The 18885-nt window shown below is 41.8% G+C and overlaps 12 non-coding genes across 12 annotated transcripts; all 12 read right to left on the minus strand.

The window, feature by feature from the left end:
- Nucleotides 1-1338: 1338 nt before the first annotated feature.
- On the minus strand, nucleotides 1339-1411 carry trnar-ccu (transfer RNA arginine (anticodon CCU)). The gene has a single exon. It is a non-coding gene; the product is annotated as a tRNA-Arg (tRNA).
- Nucleotides 1412-2892: 1481 nt separating this feature from the next.
- trnar-ccu (transfer RNA arginine (anticodon CCU)) lies at nucleotides 2893-2965 on the minus strand. Its single transcript has one exon. It is a non-coding gene; the product is annotated as a tRNA-Arg (tRNA).
- A 1148-nt stretch (nucleotides 2966-4113) lies between these two features.
- On the minus strand, nucleotides 4114-4186 carry trnar-ccu (transfer RNA arginine (anticodon CCU)). Its single transcript has one exon. It is a non-coding gene; the product is annotated as a tRNA-Arg (tRNA).
- A 1148-nt stretch (nucleotides 4187-5334) lies between these two features.
- trnar-ccu (transfer RNA arginine (anticodon CCU)) lies at nucleotides 5335-5407 on the minus strand. The gene has a single exon. It is a non-coding gene; the product is annotated as a tRNA-Arg (tRNA).
- Nucleotides 5408-6555: 1148 nt separating this feature from the next.
- Nucleotides 6556-6628, minus strand: trnar-ccu (transfer RNA arginine (anticodon CCU)). The gene has a single exon. It is a non-coding gene; the product is annotated as a tRNA-Arg (tRNA).
- A 1963-nt stretch (nucleotides 6629-8591) lies between these two features.
- Nucleotides 8592-8664, minus strand: trnar-ccu (transfer RNA arginine (anticodon CCU)). The gene has a single exon. It is a non-coding gene; the product is annotated as a tRNA-Arg (tRNA).
- A 611-nt stretch (nucleotides 8665-9275) lies between these two features.
- On the minus strand, nucleotides 9276-9348 carry trnar-ccu (transfer RNA arginine (anticodon CCU)). The gene has a single exon. It is a non-coding gene; the product is annotated as a tRNA-Arg (tRNA).
- Nucleotides 9349-11311: 1963 nt separating this feature from the next.
- trnar-ccu (transfer RNA arginine (anticodon CCU)) lies at nucleotides 11312-11384 on the minus strand. The gene has a single exon. It is a non-coding gene; the product is annotated as a tRNA-Arg (tRNA).
- A 611-nt stretch (nucleotides 11385-11995) lies between these two features.
- trnar-ccu (transfer RNA arginine (anticodon CCU)) lies at nucleotides 11996-12068 on the minus strand. The gene has a single exon. It is a non-coding gene; the product is annotated as a tRNA-Arg (tRNA).
- Nucleotides 12069-12679: 611 nt separating this feature from the next.
- On the minus strand, nucleotides 12680-12752 carry trnar-ccu (transfer RNA arginine (anticodon CCU)). Its single transcript has one exon. It is a non-coding gene; the product is annotated as a tRNA-Arg (tRNA).
- An 890-nt stretch (nucleotides 12753-13642) lies between these two features.
- trnar-ccu (transfer RNA arginine (anticodon CCU)) lies at nucleotides 13643-13715 on the minus strand. The gene has a single exon. It is a non-coding gene; the product is annotated as a tRNA-Arg (tRNA).
- A 611-nt stretch (nucleotides 13716-14326) lies between these two features.
- On the minus strand, nucleotides 14327-14399 carry trnar-ccu (transfer RNA arginine (anticodon CCU)). The gene has a single exon. It is a non-coding gene; the product is annotated as a tRNA-Arg (tRNA).
- Between the last annotated feature and the right edge of the window lie 4486 nt (nucleotides 14400-18885).

Genomic DNA, 18885 nt, shown 5'->3' on the forward strand with positions numbered 1-18885 from the left:
TTAGGAGGCCAGTGTCTTAGGCCACTGGGAATATTTGTAATCAATATGACCAATACGAACTGATGGAAGAGGCAAAAAAAAATGTATAATGGCACTTACACATGGAATGAAACTACGCATTTTTTAAAAATATTTGTTGGCACTTAAATGCTATAAAAAGCTGGTTAGCAGAAAATGTTTTCGATCCATCAACCTCTGGGTTATGGGCCCAGCACGCATCCGCTACACAACTCTGCTATCAGCCACTTCAGCAAAGACTAAACCTCACAATCCATGGCTTAGGAGGCCAGTGTCTTAGGCCACTGGGGATATTTGTAATCAATATGACCAATACGAACTGATGGAAGAGGTAAAAAAAAAAAGTATAATGGCACCTACACATGGAATGAAACTACGCATTTAAAAAAAATATTTGTTCGAACTTAAATGCTATAAAAAGCTGGTTAGCAGAAAATGTTTTCGATCCATCAACCTCTGGGTTATGAACCCAGCACGCATCCGCTGCACAACTCTGCTTTCAGCCACTTCAGCAAAGACTAAAACCTCACAATCCATGGCTTAGGAGGCCAGTGTCTAATCAATATGACCAATACGAACTGATGGAAGAGGTAAAAAAAAAAAGTATAATGGCACCTACACATGGAATGAAACTACGCATTTAAAAAAAATATTTGTTCGAACTGAAATGCTATAAAAAGCTGGTTAGCAGAAAATGTTTTCGATCCATCAACCTCTGGGTTATGAACCCAGCACGCATCCGCTGCACAACTCTGCTTTCAGCCACTTCAGCAAAGACTAAACCTCACAATCCATGGCTTAGGAGGCCAGTGTCTTAGGCCACTGGGGATCTTTGTAATCAATATGACCAATACGAACTGATGGAAGAGGTAAAAAAAAATGTATAATGGCACTTACACATGGAATGAAACTACGCATTTTTTAAAAATATTTGTTTGCACTTAAATGCTATAAAAAGCTGGTTAGCAGAAAATGTTTTCGATCCATCAACCTCTGGGTTATGGGCCCAGCACGCATCCGCTGCACAACTCTGCTATCAGCCACTTCAGCAAAGACTAAACCTCACAATCCATGGCTTAGGAGGCCAGTGTCTTAGGCCACTGGGGATATTTGTAATCAATATGACCAATACGAACTGATGGAAGAGGTAAAAAAAAAATGTATAATGGCACTTACACATGGAATGAAACTACGCATTTTAAAAAAATATTTGTTCGCACTTAAATGCTATAAAAAGCTGGTTAGCCGAAAATGTTTTCGATCCATCGACCTTTGGGTTATGGACACAGCACGCTTCTGCTGGGCCACAATGTTTCCAACCACCCCAGATGGGACTTGAACCCACAATTCCTGGCTTAGGAGGCCAGTGCCTTATCCATTAGGCCACTGGGGCACTGTCTACCTTTCACAACCAGTACGAACTGGTTATGGGCCCAGCATGCATCCGCTGCACAACTCTGCTTTCAGCCACTTCAGCAAAGACTAAACCTCACAATCCATGGCTTAGGAGGCCAGTGTCTAATCAATATGACCAATACGAACTGATGGAAGAGGTAAAAAAAAATGTATAATGGCACTTACACATGGAATGAAACTACGCATTTTTTAAAAATATTTGTTTGCACTTAAATGCTATAAAAAGCTGGTTAGCAGAAAATGTTTTCGATCCATCAACCTCTGGGTTATGGGCCCAGCACGCATCCGCTGCACAACTCTGCTTTCAGCCACTTCAGCAAAGACTAAACCTCACAATCCATGGCTTAGGAGGCCAGTGTCTTAGGCCACTGGGGATATTTGTAATCAATATGACCAATACGAACTGATGGAAGAGGTAAAAAAAAAATGTATAATGGCACTTACACATGGAATGAAACTACGCATTTTAAAAAAATATTTGTTCGCACTTAAATGCTATAAAAAGCTGGTTAGCAGAAAATGTTTTCGATCCATCAACCTCTGGGTTATGAACCTAGCACGCATCCGCTGCACAACTCTGCTTTCAGCCACTTCAGCAAAGACTAAAACCTCACAATCCATGGCTTAGGAGGCCAGTGTCTAATCAATATGACCAATACGAACTGATGGAAGAGGTAAAAAAAAAAAGTATAATGGCACCTACACATGGAATGAAACTACGCATTTAAAAAAAATATTTGTTCGAACTGAAATGCTATAAAAAGCTGGTTAGCAGAAAATGTTTTCGATCCATCAACCTCTGGGTTATGAACCCAGCACGCATCCGCTGCACAACTCTGCTTTCAGCCACTTCAGCAAAGACTAAACCTCACAATCCATGGCTTAGGAGGCCAGTGTCTTAGGCCACTGGGGATCTTTGTAATCAATATGACCAATACGAACTGATGGAAGAGGTAAAAAAAAATGTATAATGGCACTTACACATGGAATGAAACTACGCATTTTTTAAAAATATTTGTTTGCACTTAAATGCTATAAAAAGCTGGTTAGCAGAAAATGTTTTCGATCCATCAACCTCTGGGTTATGGGCCCAGCACGCATCCGCTGCACAACTCTGCTATCAGCCACTTCAGCAAAGACTAAACCTCACAATCCATGGCTTAGGAGGCCAGTGTCTTAGGCCACTGGGGATATTTGTAATCAATATGACCAATACGAACTGATGGAAGAGGTAAAAAAAAAATGTATAATGGCACTTACACATGGAATGAAACTACGCATTTTTAAAAAATATTTGTTCGCACTTAAATGCTATAAAAAATGCTGGGTTAGCCTAGCACGCATCCGCTGCACAACTCTGCTTTCAGCCACTTCAGCAAAGACTAAAACCTCACAATCCATGGCTTACCTTTGGGTTATGGACACAGCACGCTTCTGCTAGGCCACAATGTTTCCAACCACCCCAGATGGGACTTGAACCCACAATTCCTGGCTTAGGAGGCCAGTGCCTTATCCATTAGGCCACTGGGGCACTGTCTACCTTTCACAACCAGTACGAACTGGTTATGGGCCCAGCATGCATCCGCTGCACAACTCTGCTTTCAGCCATTTCAGCAAAGACTAAACCTCACAATCCATGGCTTAGGAGGCCAGTGTCTAATCAATATGACCAATACGAACTGATGGAAGAGGTAAAAAAAAATGTATAATGGCACTTACACATGGAATGAAACTACGCATTTTTTTTAAATATTTGTTTGCACTTAAATGCTATAAAAAGCTGGTTAGCAGAAAATGTTTTCGATCCATCAACCTCTGGGTTATGGGCCCAGCACGCATCCGCTGCACAACTCTGCTTTCAGCCACTTCAGCAAAGACTAAAACCTCACAATCCATGGCTTAGGAGGCCAGTGTCTAATCAATATGACCAATACGAACTGATGGAAGAGGTAAAAAAAAAAAGTATAATGGCACCTACACATGGAATGAAACTACGCATTTAAAAAAAATATTTGTTCGAACTTAAATGCTATAAAAAGCTGGTTAGCAGAAAATGTTTTCGATCCATCAACCTCTGGGTTATGAACCCAGCACGCATCCGCTGCACAACTCTGCTTTCAGCCACTTCAGCAAAGACTAAACCTCACAATCCATGGCTTAGGAGGCCAGTGTCTTAGGCCACTGGGGATCTTTGTAATCAATATGACCAATACGAACTGATGGAAGAGGCAAAAAAAAATGTATAATGGCACTTACACATGGAATGAAACTACGCATTTTTAAAAAATATTTGTTTGCACTTAAATGCTATAAAAAGCTGGTTAGCAGAAAATGTTTTCGATCCATCAACCTCTGGGTTATGGGCCCAGCACGCATCCGCTGCACAACTCTGCTATCAGCCACTTCAGCAAAGACTAAACCTCACAATCCATGGCTTAGGAGGCCAGTGTCTTAGGCCACTGGGGATATTTGTAATCAATATGACCAATACGAACTGATGGAAGAGGTAAAAAAAAAATGTATAAAGGCACTTACACATGGAATGAAACTACGCATTTTAAAAAAATATTTGTTCGCACTTAAATGCTATAAAAAGCTGGTTAGCCGAAAATGTTTTCGATCCATCGACCTTTGGGTTATGGACACAGCACGCTTCTGCTAGGCCACAATGTTTCCAACCACCCCAGATGGGACTTGAACCCACAATTCCTGGCTTAGGAGGCCAGTGCCTTATCCATTAGGCCACTGGGGCACTGTCTACCTTTCACAACCAGTACGAACTGGTTATGGGCCCAGCATGCATCCGCTGCACAACTCTGCTTTCAGCCATTTCAGCAAAGACTAAACCTCACAATCCATGGCTTAGGAGGCCAGTGTCTAATCAATATGACCAATACGAACTGATGGAAGAGGTAAAAAAAAATGTATAATGGCACTTACACATGGAATGAAACTACGCATTTTTTTTAAATATTTGTTTGCACTTAAATGCTATAAAAAGCTGGTTAGCAGAAAATGTTTTCGATCCATCAACCTCTGGGTTATGGGCCCAGCACGCATCCGCTGCACAACTCTGCTTTCAGCCACTTCAGCAAAGACTAAAACCTCACAATCCATGGCTTAGGAGGCCAGTGTCTAATCAATATGACCAATACGAACTGATGGAAGAGGTAAAAAAAAAAAGTATAATGGCACCTACACATGGAATGAAACTACGCATTTAAAAAAAATATTTGTTCGAACTTAAATGCTATAAAAAGCTGGTTAGCAGAAAATGTTTTCGATCCATCAACCTCTGGGTTATGAACCCAGCACGCATCCGCTGCACAACTCTGCTTTCAGCCACTTCAGCAAAGACTAAACCTCACAATCCATGGCTTAGGAGGCCAGTGTCTTAGGCCACTGGGGATCTTTGTAATCAATATGACCAATACGAACTGATGGAAGAGGTAAAAAAAAATGTATAATGGCACTTACACATGGAATGAAACTACGCATTTTTTAAAAATATTTGTTTGAACTTAAATGCTATAAAAAGCTGGTTAGCAGAAAATGTTTTCGATCCATCAACCTCTGGGTTATGGGCCCAGCACGCATCCGCTGCACAACTCTGCTATCAGCCACTTCAGCAAAGACTAAACCTCACAATCCATGGCTTAGGAGGCCAGTGTCTTAGGCCACTGGGGATATTTGTAATCAATATGACCAATACGAACTGATGGAAGAGGTAAAAAAAAAATGTATAAAGGCACTTACACATGGAATGAAACTACGCATTTTAAAAAAATATTTGTTCGCACTTAAATGCTATAAAAAGCTGGTTAGCCGAAAATGTTTTCGATCCATCGACCTTTGGGTTATGGACACAGCACGCTTCTGCTAGGCCACAATGTTTCCAACCACCCCAGATGGGACTTGAACCCACAATTCCTGGCTTAGGAGGCCAGTGCCTTATCCATTAGGCCACTGGGGCACTGTCTACCTTTCACAACCAGTACGAACTGGTTATGGGCCCAGCATGCATCCGCTGCACAACTCTGCTTTCAGCCATTTCAGCAAAGACTAAACCTCACAATCCATGGCTTAGGAGGCCAGTGTCTAATCAATATGACCAATACGAACTGATGGAAGAGGTAAAAAAAAATGTATAATGGCACTTACACATGGAATGAAACTACGCATTTTTTTTAAATATTTGTTTGCACTTAAATGCTATAAAAAGCTGGTTAGCAGAAAATGTTTTCGATCCATCAACCTCTGGGTTATGAACCCAGCACGCATCCGCTGCACAACTCTGCTTTCAGCCACTTCAGCAAAGACTAAAACCTCACAATCCATGGCTTAGGAGGCCAGTGTCTAATCAATATGACCAATACGAACTGATGGAAGAGGTAAAAAAAAAAAGTATAATGGCACCTACACATGGAATGAAACTACGCATTTAAAAAAAATATTTGTTCGAACTGAAATGCTATAAAAAGCTGGTTAGCAGAAAATGTTTTCGATCCATCAACCTCTGGGTTATGAACCCAGCACGCATCCGCTGCACAACTCTGCTTTCAGCCACTTCAGCAAAGACTAAACCTCACAATCCATGGCTTAGGAGGCCAGTGTCTTAGGCCACTGGGGATCTTTGTAATCAATATGACCAATACGAACTGATGGAAGAGGTAAAAAAAAATGTATAATGGCACTTACACATGGAATGAAACTACGCATTTTTTAAAAATATTTGTTTGCACTTAAATGCTATAAAAAGCTGGTTAGCAGAAAATGTTTTCGATCCATCAACCTCTGGGTTATGGGCCCAGCACGCATCCGCTGCACAACTCTGCTATCAGCCACTTCAGCAAAGACTAAACCTCACAATCCATGGCTTAGGAGGCCAGTGTCTTAGGCCACTGGGGATATTTGTAATCAATATGACCAATACGAACTGATGGAAGAGGTAAAAAAAAAATGTATAATGGCACTTACACATGGAATGAAACTACGCATTTTTAAAAAATATTTGTTCGCACTTAAATGCTATAAAAAGCTGGTTAGCCGAAAATGTTTTAGATCCATCGACCTTTGGGTTATGGACACAGCACGCTTCTGCTGGGCCACAATGTTTCCAACCACCCCAGATGGGACTTGAACCCACAATTCCTGGCTTAGGAGGCCAGTGCCTTATCCATTAGGCCACTGGGGCACTGTCTACCTTTCACAACCAGTACGAACTGGTTATGGGCCCAGCATGCATCCGCTGCACAACTCTGCTTTCAGCCACTTCAGCAAAGACTAAACCTCACAATCCATGGCTTAGGAGGCCAGTGTCTAATCAATATGACCAATACGAACTGATGGAAGAGGTAAAAAAAAATGTATAATGGCACTTACACATGGAATGAAACTACGCATTTTTAAAAAATATTTGTTTGCACTTAAATGCTATAAAAAGCTGGTTAGCAGAAAATGTTTTCGATCCATCAACCTCTGGGTTATGGGCCCAGCACGCATCCGCTGCACAACTCTGCTATCAGCCACTTCAGCAAAGACTAAACCTCACAATCCATGGCTTAGGAGGCCAGTGTCTTAGGCCACTGGGGATATTTGTAATCAATATGACCAATACGAACTGATGGAAGAGGTAAAAAAAAAATGTATAAAGGCACTTACACATGGAATGAAACTACGCATTTTAAAAAAATATTTGTTCGCACTTAAATGCTATAAAAAGCTGGTTAGCCGAAAATGTTTTAGATCCATCGACCTTTGGGTTATGGACACAGCACGCTTCTGCTGGGCCACAATGTCTCCAACCACCCCAGATGGGACTTGAACCAACAATTCCTGGCTTAGGAGGCCAGTGCCTTATCCATTAGGCCACTGGGGCACTGTCTACCTTTCACAACCAGTACGAACTGGTTATGGGCCCAGCATGCATCCGCTGCACAACTCTGCTTTCAGCCACTTCAGCAAAGACTAAACCTCACAATCCATGGCTTAGGAGGCCAGTGTCTAATCAATATGACCAATACGAACTGATGGAAGAGGTAAAAAAAAATGTATAATGGCACTTACACATGGAATGAAACTACGCATTTTTTAAAAATATTTGTTTGCACTTAAATGCTATAAAAAGCTGGTTAGCAGAAAATGTTTTCGATCCATCAACCTCTGGGTTATGGGCCCAGCACGCATCCGCTGCACAACTCTGCTATCAGCCACTTCAGCAAAGACTAAACCTCACAATCCATGGCTTAGGAGGCCAGTGTCTTAGGCCACTGGGGATATTTGTAATCAATATGACCAATACGAACTGATGGAAGAGGTTAAAAAAAAATGTATAAAGGCACTTACACATGGAATGAAACTACGCATTTTAAAAAAATATTTGTTCGCACTTAAATGCTATAAAAAGCTGGTTAGCCGAAAATGTTTTCGATCCATCGACCTTTGGGTTATGGACACAGCACGCTTCTTCTAGGCCACAATGTTTCCAACCACCCCAGATGGGACTTGAACCCAAGGCCAGTGCCTTATCCATTAGGCCACTGGGGCACTGTCTACCTTTCACAACCAGTACGAACTGGTTATGGGCCCAGCATGCATCCGCTGCACAACTCTGCTTTCAGCCATTTCAGCAAAGACTAAACCTCACAATCCATGGCTTAGGAGGCCAGTGTCTAATCAATATGACCAATACGAACTGATGGAAGAGGTAAAAAAAAATGTATAATGGCACTTACACATGGAATGAAACTACACATTTAAAAAAAATATTTGTTTGCACTTAAATGCTATAAAAAGCTGGTTAGCCGAAAATGTTTTCGATCCATCAACCTCTGGGTTATGGACACAGCACGCATCCGCTGCACAACTCTGCTATCAGCCACTTCAGCAAAGACTAAACCTCACAATCCATGGCTTAGGAGGCCAGTGTCTTAGGCCACTGGGGATATTTGTAATCAATATGACCAATACGAACTGATGGAAGAGGTAAAAAAAAAATGTATAAAGGCACTTACACATGGAATGAAACTACGCATTTTAAAAAAATATTTGTTCGCACTTAAATGCTATAAAAAGCTGGTTAGCCGAAAATGTTTTAGATCCATTGACCTTTGGGTTATGGACACAGCACGCTTCTGCTGGGCCACAATGTTTCCAACCACCCCAGATGGGACTTGAACCCACAATTCCTGGCTTAGGAGGCCAGTGCCTTATCCATTAGGCCACTGGGGCACTGTCTACCTTTCACAACCAGTACGAACTGGTTATGGGCCCAGCATGCATCCGCTGCACAACTCTGCTTTCAGCCACTTCAGCAAAGACTAAACCTCACAATCCATGGCTTAGGAGGCCAGTGTCTAATCAATATGACCAATACGAACTGATGGAAGAGGTAAAAAAAAATGTATAATGGCACTTACACATGGAATGAAACTACGCATTTTTTAAAAATATTTGTTTGCACTTAAATGCTATAAAAAGCTGGTTAGCAGAAAATGTTTTCGATCCATCAACCTCTGGGTTATGGGCCCAGCACGCATCCGCTGCACAACTCTGCTATCAGCCACTTCAGCAAAGACTAAACCTCACAATCCATGGCTTAGGAGGCCAGTGTCTTAGGCCACTGGGGATATTTGTAATCAATATGACCAATACGAACTGATGGAAGAGGTTAAAAAAAAATGTATAAAGGCACTTACACATGGAATGAAACTACGCATTTTAAAAAAATATTTGTTCGCACTTAAATGCTATAAAAAGCTGGTTAGCCGAAAATGTTTTCGATCCATCGACCTTTGGGTTATGGACACAGCACGCTTCTTCTAGGCCACAATGTTTCCAACCACCCCAGATGGGACTTGAACCCACAATTCCTGGCTTAGGAGGCCAGTGCCTTATCCATTAGGCCACTGGGGCACTGTCTACCTTTCACAACCAGTACGAACTGGTTATGGGCCCAGCATGCATCCGCTGCACAACTCTGCTTTCAGCCACTTCAGCAAAGACTAAACCTCACAATCCATGGCTTAGGAGGCCAGTGTCTAATCAATATGACCAATACGAACTGATGGAAGAGGTAAAAAAAAATGTATAATGGCACTTACACATGGAATGAAACTACGCATTTTTAAAAAATATTTGTTTGCACTTAAATGCTATAAAAAGCTGGTTAGCAGAAAATGTTTTCGATCCATCAACCTCTGGGTTATGGGCCCAGCACGCATCCGCTGCACAACTCTGCTATCAGCCACTTCAGCAAAGACTAAACCTCACAATCCATGGCTTAGGAGGCCAGTGTCTTAGGCCACTGGGGATATTTGTAATCAATATGACCAATACGAACTGATGGAAGAGGTAAAAAAAAAATGTATAAAGGCACTTACACATGGAATGAAACTACGCATTTTAAAAAAATATTTGTTCGCACTTAAATGCTATAAAAAGCTGGTTAGCCGAAAATGTTTTAGATCCATCGACCTTTGGGTTATGGACACAGCACGCTTCTGCTGGGCCACAATGTCTCCAACCACCCCAGATGGGACTTGAACCAACAATTCCTGGCTTAGGAGGCCAGTGCCTTATCCATTAGGCCACTGGGGCACTGTCTACCTTTCACAACCAGTACGAACTGGTTATGGGCCCAGCATGCATCCGCTGCACAACTCTGCTTTCAGCCACTTCAGCAAAGACTAAACCTCACAATCCATGGCTTAGGAGGCCAGTGTCTAATCAATATGACCAATACGAACTGATGGAAGAGGTAAAAAAAAATGTATAATGGCACTTACACATGGAATGAAACTACGCATTTTTTAAAAATATTTGTTTGCACTTAAATGCTATAAAAAGCTGGTTAGCAGAAAATGTTTTCGATCCATCAACCTCTGGGTTATGGGCCCAGCACGCATCCGCTGCACAACTCTGCTATCAGCCACTTCAGCAAAGACTAAACCTCACAATCCATGGCTTAGGAGGCCAGTGTCTTAGGCCACTGGGGATATTTGTAATCAATATGACCAATACGAACTGATGGAAGAGGTTAAAAAAAAATGTATAAAGGCACTTACACATGGAATGAAACTACGCATTTTAAAAAAATATTTGTTCGCACTTAAATGCTATAAAAAGCTGGTTAGCCGAAAATGTTTTCGATCCATCGACCTTTGGGTTATGGACACAGCACGCTTCTTCTAGGCCACAATGTTTCCAACCACCCCAGATGGGACTTGAACCCAAGGCCAGTGCCTTATCCATTAGGCCACTGGGGCACTGTCTACCTTTCACAACCAGTACGAACTGGTTATGGGCCCAGCATGCATCCGCTGCACAACTCTGCTTTCAGCCATTTCAGCAAAGACTAAACCTCACAATCCATGGCTTAGGAGGCCAGTGTCTAATCAATATGACCAATACGAACTGATGGAAGAGGTAAAAAAAAATGTATAATGGCACTTACACATGGAATGAAACTACACATTTAAAAAAAATATTTGTTCGAACTGAAATGCTATAAAAAGCTGGTTAGCCGAAAATGTTTTCGATCCATCGACCTTTGGGTTATGGACACAGCACGCATCCGCTGCACAACTCTGCTATCAGCCACTTCAGCAAAGACTAAACCTCACAATCCATGGCTTAGGAGGCCAGTGTCTTAGGCCACTGGGGATATTTGTAATCAATATGACCAATACGAACTGATGGAAGAGGTAAAAAAAAAATGTATAAAGGCACTTACACATGGAATGAAACTACGCATTTTAAAAAAATATTTGTTCGCACTTAAATGCTATAAAAAGCTGGTTAGCCGAAAATGTTTTAGATCCATTGACCTTTGGGTTATGGACACAGCACGCTTCTGCTGGGCCACAATGTTTCCAACCACCCCAGATGGGACTTGAACCCACAATTCCTGGCTTAGGAGGCCAGTGCCTTATCCATTAGGCCACTGGGGCACTGTCTACCTTTCACAACCAGTACGAACTGGTTATGGGCCCAGCATGCATCCGCTGCACAACTCTGCTTTCAGCCACTTCAGCAAAGACTAAACCTCACAATCCATGGCTTAGGAGGCCAGTGTCTAATCAATATGACCAATACGAACTGATGGAAGAGGTAAAAAAAAATGTATAATGGCACTTACACATGGAATGAAACTACGCATTTTTTAAAAATATTTGTTTGCACTTAAATGCTATAAAAAGCTGGTTAGCAGAAAATGTTTTCGATCCATCAACCTCTGGGTTATGGGCCCAGCACGCATCCGCTGCACAACTCTGCTATCAGCCACTTCAGCAAAGACTAAACCTCACAATCCATGGCTTAGGAGGCCAGTGTCTTAGGCCACTGGGGATATTTGTAATCAATATGACCAATACGAACTGATGGAAGAGGTTAAAAAAAAATGTATAAAGGCACTTACACATGGAATGAAACTACGCATTTTAAAAAAATATTTGTTCGCACTTAAATGCTATAAAAAGCTGGTTAGCCGAAAATGTTTTCGATCCATCGACCTTTGGGTTATGGACACAGCACGCTTCTTCTAGGCCACAATGTTTCCAACCACCCCAGATGGGACTTGAACCCACAATTCCTGGCTTAGGAGGCCAGTGCCTTATCCATTAGGCCACTGGGGCACTGTCTACCTTTCACAACCAGTACGAACTGGTTATGGGCCCAGCATGCATCCGCTGCACAACTCTGCTTTCAGCCATTTCAGCAAAGACTAAACCTCACAATCCATGGCTTAGGAGGCCAGTGTCTAATCAATATGACCAATACGAACTGATGGAAGAGGTAAAAAAAAATGTATAATGGCACTTACACATGGAATGAAACTACGCATTTTTTAAAAATATTTGTTTGCACTTAAATGCTATAAAAAGCTGGTTAGCAGAAAATGTTTTCGATCCATCAACCTCTGGGTTATGGGCCCAGCACGCATCCGCTGCACAACTCTGCTATCAGCCACTTCAGCAAAGACTAAACCTCACAATCCATGGCTTAGGAGGCCAGTGTCTTAGGCCACTGGGGATATTTGTAATCAATATGACCAATACGAACTGATGGAAGAGGTTAAAAAAAAATGTATAAAGGCACTTACACATGGAATGAAACTACGCATTTTAAAAAAATATTTGTTCGCACTTAAATGCTATAAAAAGCTGGTTAGCCGAAAATGTTTTCGATCCATCGACCTTTGGGTTATGGACACAGCACACTTCTTCTAGGCCACAAGGTTTCCAACCACCCCAGATGGGACTTGAACCCACAATTCCTGGCTTAGGAGGCCAGTGCCTTATCCATTAGGCCACTGGGGCACTGTCTACCTTTCACAACCAGTACGAACTGGTTATGGGCCCAGCATGCATCCGCTGCACAACTCTGCTTTCAGCCATTTCAGCAAAGACTAAACCTCACAATCCATGGCTTAGGAGGCCAGTGTCTAATCAATATGACCAATACGAACTGATGGAAGAGGTAAAAAAAAATGTATAATGGCACTTACACATGGAATGAAACTACGCATTTTTTAAAAATATTTGTTTGCACTTAAATGCTATAAAAAGCTGGTTAGCAGAAAATGTTTTCGATCCATCAACCTCTGGGTTATGGGCCCAGCACGCATCCTCTGCACAACTCTGCTATCAGCCACTTCAGCAAAGACTAAACCTCACAATCCATGGCTTAGGAGGCCAGTGTCTTAGGCCACTGGGGATATTTGTAATCAATATGACCAATACGAACTGATGGAAGAGGTAAAAAAAAAATGTATAAAGGCACTTACACATGGAATGAAACTACGCATTTAAAAAAAATATTTGTTCGCACTTAAATGCTATAAAAAGCTGGTTAGCAGAAAATGTTTTCGATCCATCAACCTCTGGGTTATGGGCCCAGCACGCATCCGCTGCACAACTCTGCTATCAGCCACTTCAGCAAAGACTAAACCTCACAATCCATGGCTTAGGAGGCCAGTGTCTTAGGCCACTGGGGATATTTGTAATCAATATGACCAATACGAACTGATGGAAGAGGTAAAAAAAAAATGTATAATGGCACTTACACATGGAATGAAACTACGCATTTTTAAAAAATATTTGTTCGCACTTAAATGCTATAAAAAGCTGGTTAGCCGAAAATGTTTTAGATCCATCGACCTTTGGGTTATGGACACAGCACGCTTCTGCCGGGCCACAATGTTTCCAACCACCCCAGATGGGACTTGAACCCACAATTCCTGGCTTAGGAGGCCAGTGCCTTATCCATTAGGCCACTGGGGCACTGTCTACCTTTCACAACCAGTACTAACTGGTTATGGGCCCAGCATGCATCCGCTGCACAACTCTGCTTTCAGCCACTTCAGCAAAGACTAAACCTCACAATCCATGGCTTAGGAGGCCAGTGTCTAATCAATATGACCAATACGAACTGATGGAAGAGGTAAAAAAAAATGTATAATGGCACTTACACATGGAATGAAACTACGCATTTTTTAAAAATATTTGTTTGCACTTAAATGCTATAAAAAGCTGGTTAGCAGAAAATGTTTTTGATCCATCAACCTCTGGGTTATGGGCCCAGCACGCATCCTCTGCACAACTCTGCTATCAGCCACTTCAGCAAAGACTAAACCTCACAATCCATGACTTAGGAGGCCAGTGTCTTAGGCCACTGGGGATATTTGTAATCAATATGACCAATACGAACTGATGGAAGAGGTAAAAAAAAAATGTATAAAGGCACTTACACATGGAATGAAACTACGCATTTAAAAAAAATATTTGTTCGCACTTAAATGCTATAAAAAGCTGGTTAGCCGAAAATGTTTTCGATCCATCGACCTTTGGGTTATGGACACAGCACGCTTCTGCTAGGCCACAATGTTTCCAACCACCCCAGATGGGACTTGAACCCACAATTCCTGGCTTAGGAGGCCAGTGCCTTATCCATTAGGCCACTGGGGCACTGTCTACCTTTCACAACCAGTACGAACTGGTTATGGGCCCAGCATGCATCCGCTGCACAACTCTGCTTTCAGCCATTTCAGCAAAGACTAAACCTCACAATCCATGGCTTAGGAGGCCAGTGTCTAATCAATATGACCAATACGAACTGATGGAAGAGGTAAAAAAAAATGTATAATGGCACTTACACATGGAATGAAACTACGCATTTAAAAAAAATATTTGTTTGCACTTAAATGCTATAAAAAGCTGGTTAGCAGAAAATGTTTTCGATCCATCAACCTCTGGGTTATGGGCCCAGCACGCATCCGCTGCACAACTCTGCTTTCAGCCACTTCAGCAAAGACTAAACCTCACAATCCATGGCTTAGGAGGCCAGTGTCTTAGGCCACTGGGGATCTTTGTAATCAATATGACCAATACGAACTGTTGGAAGAGGCAAAAAAAAATGTATAATGGCACTTACACATGGAATGAAACTACGCATTTTTTTAAAAATATTTGTTCGCACTTAAATGCTATAAAAAGCTGGTTAGCCGAAAATGTTTTCGATCCATCGACCTTTGGGTTATGGACACAGCACGCTTCTGCTAGGCCACAATGTTTCCAACCACCCCAGATGGACTTGAACCCACTATTCCTGGCTTAGGAGGCCAGTGCCTTATCCATTAGGCCACTGGGGCACTGTCTACCTTTCACAACCAGTACGAACTGGTTATGGGCCCAGCATGCATCCGCTGCACAACTCTGCTTTCAGCCATTTCAGCAAAGACTAAACCTCACAATCCATGGCTTAGGAGGCCAGTGTCTAATCAATATGACCAATACGAACTGATGGAAGAGGTAAAAAAAAATGTATAATGGCACTTACACATGGAATGAAACTACGCATTTTTTAAAAATATTTGTTTGCACTTAAATGCTATAAAAAGCTGGTTAGCAGAAAATGTTTTCGATCCATCAACCTCTGGGTTATGGGCCCAGCACGCATCCGCTGCACAACTCTGCTTTCAGCCACTTCAGCAAAGACTAAACCTCACAATCCATGGCTTAGGAGGCCAGTGTCTTAGGCCACTGGGGATCTTTGTAATCAATATGACCAATAGGAACTGATGGAAGAGGTAAAAAAAAATGTATAATGGCAATTACACATGGAATGAAACTACGCATTTAAAAAAAATATTTGTTTGCACTTAAATGCTATAAAAAGCTGGTTAGCAGAAAATGTTTTCGATCCATCAACCTCTGGGTTATGGGCCCAGCACGCATCCGCTGCACAACTCTGCTTTCAGCCACTTCAGCAAAGACTAAACCTCACAATCCATGGCTTAGGAGGCCAGTGTCTTAGGCCACTGGGGATCTTTGTAATCAATATGACCAATACGAACTGATGGAAGAGGTAAAAAAAAATGTATAATGGCACTTACACATGGAATGAAACTACGCATTTTAAAAAAATATTTGTTTGCACTTAAATGCTATAAAAAGCTGGTTAGCAGAAAATGTTTTCGATCCATCAACCTCTGGGTTATGGGCCCAGCACGCATCCGCTGCACAACTCTGCTTTCAGCCACTTCAGCAAAGACTAAACCTCACAATCCATGGCTTAGGAGGCCAGTGTCTTAGGCCACTGGGGATCTTTGTAATCAATATGACCAATACGAACTGATGGAAGAGGTAAAAAAAAATGTATAATGTCACTTACACATGGAATGAAACTACGCATTTTTTACAAATATTTGTTTGCACTTAAATGCTATAAAAAGCTGGTTAGCAGAAAATGTTTTCGATCCATCAACCTCTGGGTTATGGGCCCAGCACGCATCCGCTGCACAACTCTGCTATCAGCCACTTCAGCAAAGACTAAACCTCACAATCCATGGCTTAGGAGGCCAGTGTCTTAGGCCACTGGGGATATTTGTAATCAATATGACCAATACGAACTGATGGAAGAGGTAAAAAAAAAATGTATAATGGCACTTACACATGGAATGAAACTACGCATTTAAAAAAAATATTTGTTCACACTTAAATGCTATAAAAAGCTGGTTAGCCAAAAATGTTTTCGATCCATCGACCTTTGGGTTATGGACACAGCACACTTCTGCTGGGCCACAATGTTTCAAACCACCCCAGATGGGACTTGAAACCACAATTCCTGGCTTAGGAGGCCAGTGCCTTATCCATTAGGCCACTGGGGCACTGTCTACCTTCCACAACCAGTACGAACTGGTTATGGGCCCAGCATGCATCCGCTGCACGACTCTGCTTTCAGCCACTTCAGCAAAGACTAAACCTCACAATCCATGGCTTAGGAGGCCAGTGTCTAATCAATATGACCAATACGAACTGATGGAAGAGGTAAAAAAAAAAAGTATAATGGCACCTACACATGGAATGAAACTACGCATTTAAAAAAAATATTTGTTCGAACTTAAATGCTATAAAAAGCTGGTTAGCAGAAAATGTTTTCGATCCATCAACCTCTGCGTTATGAACCCAGCACACATCCGCTGCACAACTCTGCTTTCAGCCACTTCAGCAAAGACTAAACCTCACAATCCATGGCTTAGGAGGCCAGTGTCTTAGGCCACTGGGGATCTTTGTAATCAATATGACCAATACGAACTGATGGAAGAGGCAAAAAAAAATGTATAATGGCACTTACACATGGAATGAAACTACGCATTTTTTAAAAATATTTGTTTGCACTTAAATGCTATAAAAAGCTGGTTAGCAGAAAATGTTTTCGATCCATCAACCTCTGGGTTATGGGCCCAGCACGCATCCGCTGCACAACTCTGCTATCAGCCACTTCAGCAAAGACTAAACCTCACAATCCATGGCTTAGGAGGCCAGTGTCTTAGGCCACTGGGGATATTTGTAATCAATATGACCAATACGAACTGATGGAAGAGGTAAAAAAAAAAGTATAATGGCACCTACACATGGAATGAAACTACGCATTTAAAAAAAATATTTGTTCGAACTTAAATGCTATAAAAAGCTGGTTAGCAGAAAATGTTTTCGATCCATCAACCTCTGGGTTATGAACCCAGCACGCATCCGCTGCACAACTCTGCTTTCAGCCACTTCAGCAAAGACTAAAACCTCACAATCCATGGCTTAGGAGGCCAGTGTCTAATCAATATGACCAATACGAACTGATGGAAGAGGTAAAAAAAAATGTATAATGGCACTTACACATGGAATGAAACTACGCATTTTTTACAAATATTTGTTTGCACTTAAATGCTATAAAAAGCTGGTTAGCAGAAAATGTTTTCGATCCATCAACCTCTGGGTTATGGGCCCAGCACGCATCCGCTGCACAACTCTGCTTTCAGCCACTTCAGCAAAGACTAAACCTCACAATCCATGGCTTAGGAGGCCAGTGTCTTAGGCCACTGGGGATCTTTGTAATCAATATGACCAATAGGAACTGATGGAAGAGGTAAAAAAAAATGTATAATGGCAATTACACATGGAATGAAACTACGCATTTAAAAAAAATATTTGTTTGCACTTAAATGCTATAAAAAGCTGGTTAGCAGAAAATGTTTTCGATCCATCAACCTCTGGGTTATGGGCCCAGCACGCATCCGCTGCACAACTCTGCTTTCAGCCACTTCAGCAAAGACTAAACCTCACAATCCATGGCTTAGGAGGCCAGTGTCTTAGGCCACTGGGGATCTTTGTAATCAATATGACCAATACGAACTGATGGAAGAGGTAAAAAAAAATGTATAATGGCACTTACACATGGAATGAAACTACGCATTTTTAAAAAATATTTGTTTGCACTTAAATGCTATAAAAAGCTGGTTAGCAGAAAATGTTTTCGATCCATCAACCTCTGGGTTATGGGCCCAGCACGCATCCGCTGCACAACTCTGCTTTCAGCCACTTCAGCAAAGACTAAACCTCACAATCCATGGCTTAGGAGGCCAGTGTCTTAGGCCACTGGGGATCTTTGTAATCAATATGACCAATACGAACTGATGGAAGAGGTAAAAAAAAATGTATAATGTCACTTACACATGGAATGAAACTACGCATTTTTTACAAATATTTGTTTGCACTTAAATGCTATAAAAAGCTGGTTAGCAGAAAATGTTTTCGATCCATCAACCTCTGGGTTATGGGCCCAGCACGCATCCGCTGCACAACTCTGCTATCAGCCACTTCAGCAAAGACTAAACCTCACAATCCATGGCTTAGGAGGCCAGTGTCTTAGGCCACTGGGGATATTTGTAATCAATATGACCAATACGAACTGATGGAAGAGGTAAAAAAAAAATGTATAATGGCACTTACACATGGAATGAAACTACGCATTTAAAAAAAATATTTGTTCACACTTAAATGCTATAAAAAGCTGGTTAGCCAAAAATGTTTTCGATCCATCGACCTTTGGGTTATGGACACAGCACACTTCTGCTGGGCCACAATGTTTCAAACCACCCCAGATGGGACTTGAAACCAC

This window comes from Oncorhynchus clarkii, chromosome 7, assembly GCF_045791955.1.
Source record: "Oncorhynchus clarkii lewisi isolate Uvic-CL-2024 chromosome 7, UVic_Ocla_1.0, whole genome shotgun sequence".
NCBI classification, from domain to species: Eukaryota; Metazoa; Chordata; class Actinopteri; order Salmoniformes; family Salmonidae; genus Oncorhynchus; species Oncorhynchus clarkii.